We start from the raw sequence: 12,725 nt of genomic DNA, 5'->3' as shown, positions 1-12,725 counted from the left end.
AGACTCACCATGGAAAATGCTATCCACATCCAGAGAAAGACTTTTGGAGTCTAAACGCAGATGGAAGCATACTATCTGATGTCCTTTTGTTGTTTCTTTTCTTGTGGTTCCTCCCATTTGTTCTAATTCTTCTTTGCATCATGACTTATGTGAAAATATATTTAATATGAATGTATAAGTAGAGCCTATATCAGACTGCACACTGCCATGGGGAGGAGGGAAGAGAGGAAGATGGAGAAAATTAAAACTCAAAAAATGTTATGGAAGTGAATGTTAAAAACTAAATATAATTATAAAAAAAAGTACCTGAACAATTCTTAATTTAAAAAGTGAAAGAGGTGATCATAAAATAAAAGATAAAATTAATTTCAATCACATGAAATAGAAAGTTTCTGTGAAAGTAAAATCAAGTAGGATAAGAAGGAAAGCATTAAAATGAGGGGGGGAGGAAATCTTTGCATCCATTATCTGATAATGGTCTCGCACATTTAAAACCAAAAGCCATTTCCTGAAGAATAAGTGGTTAAAAGTTAGGAATAGTTCTTAAAAGAACTGCAAACTAGATTTTTCCAAAACACTAAGAAAAGAAATGCGTACCAAAATACTTCTGCGATTTCACCTGCACAGCCAGCAAACTGGAGTTGATGAAAAGGCACACACACTATTGTCAACTAATATAGACATTCTAAAAAGCAATTAAGAATTATACTAAGGAGGTGACAACAATGATCATAATCCTTTGAAACAGAGTCTACAGCTGAGCATATTCCCCAAGGAGGTCAATGATAAAAGGAGAGGTCTTTAGAAAGAACTAGAAACCAAGGAAATATCCATCAACTGGGGAAAAATGAAATAAACTGTGGTACATGAATTTAATGGAAGACAGAGAAGTATGGGCAGACTTACATGAACCAATGCAAAGTGAAATAACTACAACAATGCAAATGGAAAGAACTACAAAAAATAGAAACTGAAACCTGTAAAGATATAATGACCAAGCTTGACTCAAGAGATATGAAAGGGTGCTTCCATATTTCTTGGGAGAAAAGGGGAAGGGACAGTATGGAATACTGTGTAGACTGTCAAGACTTTTTTAATATATTAATTTTCCTGAAATTTTTATTCTGTTTTTAAAAAATGGTTCTCTGGGAAGTGGAGGGAAGGGACATATTGGAAAATATAGTTTATGTAAAAAAAAAATTTCAATTAAAAAATCTAAGCGTATCTGATCAGAAAGAAGAGTTATTTCATACATGTAGTATATTATCAATATAATCACACATCACTCTTGAATTCTGCATGCTATAATGACTGTTATCTGAAGGTAATAACAAGAAATGGCATTTATTGCCTTATATGAACAAACTTGGTTCTGTAGCATATAACACGCATTCTGTTAGAAACAAACATGTTATTTCCGCAGAAACTTTCTTGCAAGCTAAAATAACTGTGGATAGCTCTGTAACAGAATTTGGTTCTAAGAATTTAAATTATCCTTAATGCCATATGCCCAATTACAATGTTTTATAAGCCTTAGAATGCTACAGATTGTAAACTGATATTACTTTTGAATCCATGGCTCTCCATAAAACAAGGACACAAAACAGGCATAGCAGCCACTCAGCTTCCAACTCCACTTCTATTCCTTATTTACAAAAGGAACTCAAAATTAATTTTTGGACCTGAATTGAATCCTGTCAATTAAAAAAAAAAAAGGTTTATTTTGCCAGCAGCATACCTAAGTGATAATTCACCAGAAAAGCTGATTTCATTCATTTAAGGGTAGTAATGTGCCTATCTGTGTCCTTTAGCATTGACTTTATTGCTTTAAAAATCAACATTTTACATAAATTGAGACTAACCTACAAGTATTTCTACTTCAAAAAGGAAAGCTGACAGGTTATGAATTCCCAGTGAAAAATTCAGGTTAGATAGGATTTTTACAAATGGGATCATTTGTACAGTTAATCTTCTATTTGTCATATGATACTTTCCCCTACTGTTCTATTTTCTTTCAGCTATCAAGCTTATTTCTCAAGTTTAAAGGGGAAAGTTCCCTTAAAAACATCATGGTACAGAAGAAGAAGATTTAGTTTCAAGTCCCAAGTTTTATGTTAGCCTAGTGATTATCAATCAACATATATTAGCTATTATCACTATGCTAAAGGAGAGTTTGAGGACCAAAACCAAAAAACTAACAATAGCTCCCCATCCCTAGCCGCCTGTCAAAAAACCCCTTCAAAACAGTCTTTGATCTCAATTAGTTTACATTCTATTGTAAAAAAAACACCACCAAAACATGTTTAGCCTATACAAAGTACAGGCAAAGAAAATACAAGGTATCGGGGGAATGGGGGAGAGGGGAAGCAGGGAAGAAAAGGGAAGATCAGCAAAGGCCTCTTATAGAAGAGGTTTGGCGGAACCTTAAAGGAAGCTAGGAGGGAGTAGTGAGGAGAGACTGGGATCAAGGCATGGGGTAAGAGCCTGTGTCAAAGTTAGAAGATGAAATGTCACCCATAGATTGGCTTGCTGTTGTTAAGGGACTCTCTGTGACACAAGGGGTTTTCTTGGCAAAGATACTAGAGACGTTTGCCTTTTCCTTCTCTAGCTCATTGGACAAAGGAGGAAACTGAGGTAAATTGAGTTGAGTGACTTTCAGAAACGTATAAAGTCTAGGAAGGTAGGCTTGATGTCATGATTGTGGAGGATTTTGAATTATAAAAAGAGGGTTTGTTTGGTATTTTATTTTAGAGGCAAAAAGAAGCCACAGGAGCTCTTTGAGAAGACCAGTGACATGGTAAGAAGACCTGTGGTTTAGAAATATAGGCATCTATATGGGATGGTCTGGTAAGGGGAAAGCTGGACTGAAATTCTGATATCAACTTCTCCGAATTTTAATTTTCTTACCCATTATATACCCATTTAATTTTCTTACCCATTACCTCAAACAGATTTTTACAGAGAAAACATTTTTTACAAAACACAAATTTAATCTATACAGTAGTAAATGAACAATATAAACGTGAACTATTGCTAACAGCTTTAAGTATCTGACAGCTCTGATCAGGCAGCTAGAGGAGCAGGTGGCTCAATGGATAGAGCCAGAAAGACCTGAGTTCAAATCCTGCCTCAGACACTTCCTAGATGTGTGACCCTGGGCAAATCGCTTAACCTCTGATTGCCAGAGAAAAGGATTCACTGGCTCCACTGGAGAACGAAATGGCAATCCATTCCAGTATCTTTACCAAGAAAATCCCATAGACAACTATGGTCTATGGGGTCACTAAGAGTTGGACAGACTGAACAACTGCAGCTCTGATCTAGAAAAAACAAGACAGCACTTAAATATTTGCTAAAACTAATCTCATCAGAAATTCTGTAAATTCTCAACCAATATTTAGAGTTAAAATATAAACGGGAGCTTTCTTCAGTCTTTTTGCTTCACCAATGCCTTGTCAGGAACAGATCAACTTACCTTTCAAACTGTGTTCTTTGAAAAGAAAGCTGAGAAATGGTTCAGTAATTACCAAATAGAATAAGTCTGAGCTTATTTTTAGAAATAATTACTTTTTTAAAATCCTAAATTCATGTAGGTTTCTAATTCTTTCATACTATTTGTTCTATTATCCCACAGTAAAAGCATGAATAGGTTAAAGCTTCCTAACTTCTAGACCAGAGGGTGTGGAATCTGCACCCCTGAGACATGTGGCCCTCTAGGTCCTCAAGTGCGGCCCTCTGACTGAATCCAAACTGTGGCCTTTTAAGTTTGGATTCAGTCAAAGGGCCACACTTGAGGACTTAGAGGGCCACATGTGGTCTCAGGGCTGCAAGTTCCACACCCCTATTCTAGACTGTATACTAGAGCTAGATCAAGGGCTCTTAACAATTTTTGTGTTATGGCAGTCTGGTTGAAGTCTAAAGACCCCTTCTCTGAATAATATTTTTTAATGCATAAAATACAGAAATACAAAGGGAGCCAGTTATATTGAAATACAATTATCAAAAAAAATTTTTTTGAAGCTCATGGACCCAAGCTTAAGAAGCCCAGCTCTAAAGGAAAGACTATACTATTCCTTGGATACAATCTTACTACAAAGCAATGATCTTCATTTACTTCTTTAAACAGAAAGCATGCATAGACACACACAGACACACACAGAGAGCACTATGGTGTTTGCTACAGTAGTACATTACAAACAACAGACACTCTCAAAAGATTCTCACAAAATATGTATAAAAAGACTTTTTATCAACCCTTAATACGTCAGTTTATGAAGGCAGAGGATAATGCAATTGTAATATTAAGGATCATATAAATTTCAAGTATCCAGTATTACGAAAATATCTTCCTGTCTTCACTCATAAAAATGGACTGTTAGATTTTACTAAATTGTTAAAATATCAGAAGCTAATATTCTTAATTCTAAAGACTATCTCAGCCTCTCCTACCCAACCTGCCACCAGTACCCTGTTGCAAGCTCGCGACAGAACTCAATTCTGAACCCCACACCCTTCCTGCAGCCCAGAAAATCAAAAGGCAAGAAGCTTGCCATGGCTGGAACTGCGCTGTGGCAGTGCTCTGTGACACAACAGAACTCTGCCAGAAAATTGAGTAACATAGGAACTTAGGGCAAGCTTCAATTCCATAAATATTAATTAAGCACTTACAATGTGCCAAGCACTGTGCTAAAAGTTGGGAATACAAAAAGAGGTAAAAGATAGTCTCTGCCCACAAGGAGTTTACAATCCAATGGGGGAAATGACATGCAAACAAATATATACAAAGCAAGCTACAGACACAGGACAAATAGAAATAGTTAACAGAGGGAAGGCACTAGAATTAAAAGGAGTTGGGAAAGGTTTGTGTAGGAAGTGGGATTTCGGTTGAGACTTAATGAAAGCCAGGAGGTCAGTAAAAAAAGAAAGAAGGGAGAAAGAGCATTCCAGAAATGGGAAACATAAAGAGAAAATGCCCAGAGTCAAGAGATGGAATATTTTGTTCAAGGAATAGCCAGTAAGCCAGTATCACTGAATCAAAGACTCCCAGGGAGTGTACTGGGAATAAAACAGGATTTTGTATTTGATCCAGAAGGCAACAGGAAGTCACTGGAGTTGATTCATCAGATTTGAGTTTGGCCACTTTAGTGGCTGAATGAAGAACAGACTGGAGTGCACAGAGCCTCCAGGCAGAGAGATGTACCAACAGGCTATTGTAGTGATGGCATATGTTGAGTATACACTCAACAGCCCTAAAACAAAGGAGACCAGTTTGTTGCATCCCAGAAGTTACTTGGGGCAGAGATCAAGGTGGTGAGATTTGAATTTGTCCAATATGGGAACAAACTGAGAGGCCAAGGCCACTGGAATACCACCCAGGGGAAGGAATCAGGAAGTATTAGAGGAATATAAGGGAAAAAAAGACTATAACTAAGATCTCAGGAGGAAGGAAACTCAGTTAAAAACCTTGAACACATAAAAAACCAACAAGGAAGACATTAACAAAAGGGAAGATGACTTCCAGATCATCTACACAAGTCCAGACAGCTATACAAGACAAAGAAAAATTAACATATACCTGATGAGATTGATGACTGTGAATTCTCAAGAGGGCATGAAACTATCGCAGGATATTCTTGAGTGGTTTAAGAAATAATAGTGAAAACAATAATCATTCAAAAGTGGAACAGGCTGCCTTGGAAGGTAGCAGGTTCTCCTTTATTAGGAAGACTTAAAACAAAGGTTACATGACCCTATTTTAGAAGATACTGTAAAGGTATTTTGAGTCAGTTATGGATAAGACTAGATGGCCTGTGGTCCCTTCTAGCTCTTAAAGAAGTTCCTGATTCTAAGACGATATACAAATGCACATATAAATCTTACCAAGATTAGGTAACATAAGTTGGAGAATGGGTAATTTGTGGTACATGAAGATGACGTAATTGTTACTGAATTATAAGAAATTATGGGAGGGAGGAGCCAAGATGGCGGAGTAGAAAGATGCACATACTCTACCTCTTCCCCCACAGCCCATAAAATACCTGTAAAAATTGACTCTGAACAAGTTCTAGAGCAGCAGAAGCCACAAAATTACGGAGTGAAAGAGATTTCCAGCCCAAGGTAGCCTGGAAGGCCAACAGGAAAGGTCTATCACATGGAGTGCTGAGTGAAGCGCAGCCCACAGAGTCCAGCCCAGCATTGGCTGCGGAGTGCAGCAGGGACAGGACCAGAACAGGCCTCTGGCGCGGAATCCCCAGCAGCACCTGTGGTTCTCGATCCCTCTAAACACAAACACCAAAGACACATCAAAGGTCAGTGAGAAAACTTTTTCTCCTGGGTAAGAAGGGACCAGGGTCCTTCTCTAGCCCAGGCAGTGGCGGCGGCAGCAGTAGCGTCCATTTTTGGAGCCCTCAGCCTAAAGGCCCTGGGGGAATTGAGCCGCTAATCTGTGTCTCAGTCCTGAGTGGTGGTCTGCGGGTGAGGAGGAGTGCTGGCTGGTGTGGTGGAGCTGATGGAGGCTCTGGAAAGGGAATTCTACTTGCAGATCATGGGCAGAAAAGCTTTGGTAGCTTCCAGACTACAGCGCAGGCCAGGAGAGGAGTAAACTTCTCTCCATTGATTGAGTCACCTTGGAGGAACTGAGAACTTACAGGTCCCCAGAGTATACTCCCCTCTTGACAAAGCACTCAAAAATCAAGTGACTGGCTGGAAAAATGCCCAAGAAAGAGAAAAAAAACAAGACTACAGAAGGTTACTTTCTTGGTGAACAGGTATTTTCTTCCATTTTTTCAGATGAGGAAGAACAACGCTTACTATCAGAGGCCTCCAAAATAAATATGCCATGGTCTTAGGCCATGGAAGAGTTCAAAAAGGATTTTGAAATCAAGTAAGAGAGGTGGAGGAAAAATTGGGGAGAAAAATGAGAGCGATGCAAGCAAATCATGAAATGATTTGATGTTGAGTCAACAGCTTGCTAAAGGAGACCCAAAAAAATGCTGAAGAAAATAACACCTTTAAAAATAGGCTAACAATTGGAAAAAGAGGTCCAAAACGCCAATGACAAGAAGGCTTTAAAAGGCAGAATCAGCCAAATGGAAAAGGAGGTTCAAAAGCTCACTGAAAAAAACAGTTCTTTAAAAATGATAATGGAGCAAATGGAAGCTAATGACTTTATGAGAAACCAAGAAATTACAAAACAAAACCAAAAGAATGAAAAAAAGGAAGATAACGTGAAATATCTCATTGGAAAAACAACTGACCTGGAAAACAGATCCAGGAGAAACAATTTAAAAATTATGAGACTACCTGAAAGCCATGATCAAAAAAGGAGCCTAGACATCATCTTTCATGACATTATCAAGGAAAACTGCCCTAATATTCTAGAACCAGAGGGCAAAATAAATATTGAAAGAATCCACTAATCACCTCCTGAAAGAGACCCGAAAAGAGAAACTCCTAGGAATATTGTGGCCAAATTCCAGAGTTCTCAGGTCAAGGAGAAAATATTGCAAGCATCTAGAAAGAAACAATTTGAGTATTGTGGAAATACAATCAGGATAACAAAGGATCTGACAACTTCTACATTAAGGGATTGAAGGGTTTGGAATATGATATTCCAAAAGTCAAAGGAACTAAGATTAAAACCAAGAATCACCTACCCAGCAAAACTGAATATAATACTTCAGGGGGAAAAAAATGATCATTTAATGATATAGAGGACTTTCAAGCATTCTTGATGAAAAGACCAGAATTGAACAGAAAATTTGACTTTCAAACAGAAGAATCAAGAGAAGCATTAAAAAGGTAAATAGGAAAGAGAAATCATAAGGGACTTTCTAAGTTGAACTGTTTACATTCCTACATGGAAAGATAATATTTGTAACTCTTGAGACTTTTCTCAGTATTTGGGTAGTTGCAGGGATCACACACACACACACACACACACACACACACACAGAGCACAGGTTGAGTTGTATAAGAGATGATATCTAAAAAACATAAAATTAAGGAGAGAGAGGAATATATTGGGAGAAAGGAAGAAATGGAATGGGGCAAATTATCACTCATAAAAGAGGCAAGAAAAAGGTTTTTCAATGCAGGAGAAAAGGGAGGAGGTGAGAGGGAAAATGTGAAGGTTATTCTCTTTACATTTGGCTTAAGGAGGGAATAACATGCTCCCTAAATTTGGTTTTAAAATCTATTTTACACTATAGGAATGTATAAGGGAGAAGGAGACAAGCGGGGTGAGGGGGATGATAAAAGTGAAGGCAAATGGCAGAAGGGAGTAATTAGAAGTAAACACTTTTGGGGAGGGACAAGGCCAAATGAGAGAAAAGAATAAATGGAGGGCAGAACAGGATGGAAGGAAATATAGTTAGTCTTACACAACATGACTATTATGGAAGTCTTTTGAAAAACTACACATATACAGCCTATATTGAATTGCTTGTCTTCTCAGTGGGGATGGGTGGGGAGGGAGGAAGGGAGAGAAGTTGGAATTCAAAGTATTAGAAATGAATGCTAAAAATTGTTTTTGCATACAACTGGGAAGTAAGAAATACAGGTAATGGGGTACAGGCATCTACCTTGCTCTACAAGAAAAGAGAGAAAGAAGATGGGGATAAGGGAAGGGAGGAGTGTGATAGAATGGAGGGCATATTGCGGGAAGAGGTAATCAGAATGCAAGGCATTATAGGGTGGGGGGAGGGAAGAGATGGGGAAAAAATTTGGAGCTCAAAATTTTGTGGAAATGAATATCGAAAACTAAAATAAAAAAATAAACATTAAGAATCAAAAAAAAAGAGAAGAAATTCAACCCCTTCCATTTTGTTAATAAAAACAAATTTTTAGTGAGAAACAAAAAAAAAAAAGAAATGATGACTGAAGCATTCAGAGAAGCAAAAGAAGACGAACAAACAGATGCAGAGTGAAATAAGCATAACCAGAAAACAATATACACAACTACAACAATGTTAGTAGAAAGAACCCAAAGAAATGAGAACTATATGCTATATGATTCCAATGACCAAGCCCCAAATTCCCTTCCTTATTGAAGTGGAGTGCTATATACTAATCTGACTTATTTCATGTGTTGCTTAATTTTCTTTTTTCTTTCTTCTTTTTCTTTTATTCCTTATTATAAGGTTTGGCTTGCTTTGGTAGGGAGATTGAGAAACGAAGATGATTTAAAAACAACCAATAGAAATTAAAACCTGGAAGGAGAATGAAAAAGTAGGCAAAATATTTCATTTAACAGAGTGACTTACTTCCTGGATTAAGCTTAACCCATTTTGATCACTCTTGTTTTTTTTCCCCTTACCACTTAAGATTATTTATAGTATATTAACTTGTGTTATCAGTATGTAGCTTTGTAAAGAACAGGACTGAGCCTATATTAGGTGTTCAATAAGTTGTGACTGATTCCACTCATTTCAGTAAACTGAGACAACATACGCAAATGCTGATGGTTATTATTCAAGGGAAGGACTGTATAACAAAATGATGGAATCTATGAGCTGGACAGGGTCTTAGAGATAATTGTCTTAGAGATCAATTACCTAAGTCAAACCACAAACTTCACATAAACAGAGACTCAGAGAATTAAAAAGACTTACTCAAAACTCAACCAGCTTGGAAGTAACACAGCAAGGCCAAGATTCTCTGGCTTTGTGTCAGGTGATCTTTTTTCCCTAATGATTCCTAAGAAACTAAACCTTGGATGTTCAAAGTCAGAAGGGAATTCCATTCACTTAGTCCTTACTCACTATACACATATGCAACAGATGCTCTTATTTTCCCACCTATAAGATGGTTTATCTACCTCCCTTCAAAGGACTGAGGATAGATTTTTACAACAGCATTTTATCAATGCTTTTTTAAGGAAAACAGTGATTTCTTAACCTGAGTCAGTAAACATTTCAATTCTTTAAAAAGCCATTTACCAACAAAGTTAAGTATTTAATAAAGCAAGGACTAAGCATTTAAGACTAGGAAAAATTTCTCACTCAAAATATATTTTGAAACAGGCATGTTCTAAAAGATGTTTTTCACAGACTTTAGTACAGTAATTAAACTAATCTAGATTAAAGAAACCTTGCTTTGGGGGGTGGGGGGTGAGAAAAGGGGAGTGATTTAGATTATGTATTAAACCCACTGCAGACAGTTAAACATTTACACTCTAGTTTAAGATTTTCATTTCTCTCCAGCCTCCTTCCCTTTTACATCACTCTTTTACTTTTTAATTTTCCCTCTTGCTAGATTTTCATTATGTAAAACTCCTCCTCCTCATGAGAAGCAAAAATCTAGTAAGGAGAGTAAGAGAAGTAGGACTATAGTGAAATCTAGTAAGCACTGGAGATATGAAAATACCACAAAATTACTCCTGCTTAAGGAGTCTATAAGGAACAAATTATGTAAATGAAAATTGGAGAAAGTGGAGAACACCAATCAGAAGGCTCAGAAAAAGTTTCCCCAAAGGACTTGTTTGTATAAAAATATTTATAGAAGCTCTGTGGTAGTGAAGAACTGGAAATTGAGATGTGCATCAATTCAGAATTGGATGAACAAGTTGTGGTATTGATTATGATGGAATACTATTGTGCTAATAATATAATAACACTATTTCTTATAGGAAATGATGAGCAGGATTTAAAAACCTGGAAAGACTTACATGAACTGATGCAAACTGAACAGAACCAGGAGAACATGGTACACAGTAACAGCAATATTGTACAATGATCAATTGTGAATTACTTAGCTATACTCAGCATCACAACGATCTCAGACAATTCCAAAGTATTCATGATGAAAAATGCAATCCACAAATAGGGTGGCAAAAACTGGGCATAGACCATGGCCTGACACTGTATACCAGAATAAAGTCCAAATGTGTCTAGTTATAAAGGCTGATACCATAAACCAACTAGGGGAGGAAGGAATAGTTTATTTGTCAGACTTATGGAGAATGGGGGAATGTATAACCAAACAAGAGATAGAGAACATTATAAATGCAAAATGGATAACTCTGATTACATCAAATTGAAAATTTTTTGCACAAAGCCAATGCAGCCAAGATAAGGAAGGAAGCAGAAAACTGGGAAAGAATTTTTACAACTAATGTCTGTGATAAAGGCCTCATTTCTAAAATATATAGCGAACTGTGTCAAATATACAAGAATACAAGTCATTCCTCAATTGATAAATGGTCAAAGGATATTTCAGAGGAAAAAATTAAAGCTCTCTATAGTCATATGAAAAATCTAAATAACTATTGATTAGAAAGATGCAAATCAAAACAACTCTGAGGTACCCTTTTCACACCTATCAGATTGACTAATCTGACAAAACAAGAAAATGATAAATGTTGGAGAAAATGTGGGAGAGCTGGAACACTAATTCATTGTTGGTGAGCTGATCCAACCATTCTGCAGAGCAATTTGGAACTACGCCCAAAGGGTTATAAAAATGTGCATACCATTTGACCTAGTAACACCACTTTCTAGGGCTGTATCCCAGGGAGATCATGTACAAAAATATTTATAGCAGCTCTTTTTGTAGTGGCCAAGAACTGGAAATCAAGGAGATGCCCATCAATTGGGGAATGGCTGAACAAGTTGTAGTATATGAATGTAAGGGAATACTACTGTGTTATAAGAAATGATGACCAGGCAGACTTCAGAAAAACCTGGAAAAACTTAAATGAACTGATGCTAAATATATACAGTAACAGTCACAATGTGTGAGGCCTCTTTTTGATAGACTTAGCCCTTCACAGCAATGCAAGGTCCTAAAACATTTTCAAAGGATTCATGATGCAAAATGCCATTCACATCAAGAACTGGAGTTGGAATGCAGAATAAACCAGACTATTTTCTCCTTTGTTATGTTTTGTTTTTCTATGGTTTCTCCCATTTGTTTTGATTCTTCTATGCAATATGACTAATGTGAGAATATGTTTAATAGGAATGTATGTGTAGAACCTATGTAAGATTGCATGCAGCCTTGGGGAGGGAGAGGGAGAAAATCTGGAACTTATGGAAGTGATTGTTAATAACTGAAAACAAATAAATTAATAAATTTTGGAGGAAAAAAAAGAAAAATACTATCCACATCCAGAGAAAGAACTCTTGGGCATATGAATGCACATCAAAGCATACCATTTTTCACTTTTATTTTTTTCATGGTTTTTTTTGGGGGGGGGATGTTTTCTCTCACAATATGACTAACTTGGAAATGTTTTGCATGATTGCCCATGTATGACCTATATCAAATTGCTTACCATCTCAGAAAAGGGGGAAAGGAGGAAGAGAATCTGGAATTCAGAATTTTCAAAAATGAATGTTATAAATTGTTTTTACATGCAATTGGGAAAAAATAAAATATTAATTTTTAAGGGGCTGGGGGGAGAACAAGAATTGCCACATAAGGGTTCCTTGAAGAAAGTTAGAATTTTAGAAAGTAAAGATGAAAAGGGAGTATATTCCAGGGGAACAGCTAATGAAGAGATAATGGATGAAGAACAGCACTTAACAAATAAGTATGATACAAAACAAAATGTCAAAGTACTATAAGAATTAAAAAAAACAAGCAGAATCAGTATTCTGGTTTCAGAGATCAGGGAAAGATACATAGAGAAGGTGGCATTTGAACTAGTCTTCAAATCACATGAAGCAAGCATACAAAAGACATTTCTCATCCTCCCTATGATCAAAATTTTCAAATAGCATTTC

General features: G+C 36.7%; 1 protein-coding gene across 5 annotated transcripts in view; it reads right to left on the bottom strand.

The window, feature by feature from the left end:
* Nucleotides 1-12,725, bottom strand: part of SLC45A4 (solute carrier family 45 member 4) — a 138,633-nt gene that overhangs the window by 119,769 nt on the left and 6,139 nt on the right. Inside the window, exon 1 of one of the 5 annotated variants that reach the window (XM_072602948.1) lies at nucleotides 9-3,755. The exons of the other annotated variants lie outside the window; for them this stretch is intronic. The gene's annotated coding sequence lies outside the window, so the exon portion shown is untranslated. Of the gene's footprint in view, nucleotides 1-8; nucleotides 3,756-12,725 lie in introns of those variants that run through there. 5 annotated transcript variants of the gene reach the window in all.

The sequence above is a fragment of the Notamacropus eugenii genome, chromosome 4 (assembly GCF_028372415.1).
Source record: "Notamacropus eugenii isolate mMacEug1 chromosome 4, mMacEug1.pri_v2, whole genome shotgun sequence".
In the NCBI taxonomy this organism is placed as follows: domain Eukaryota; kingdom Metazoa; phylum Chordata; class Mammalia; order Diprotodontia; family Macropodidae; genus Notamacropus; species Notamacropus eugenii.
This window is presented reverse-complemented; position numbering and strand designations above follow the sequence as displayed.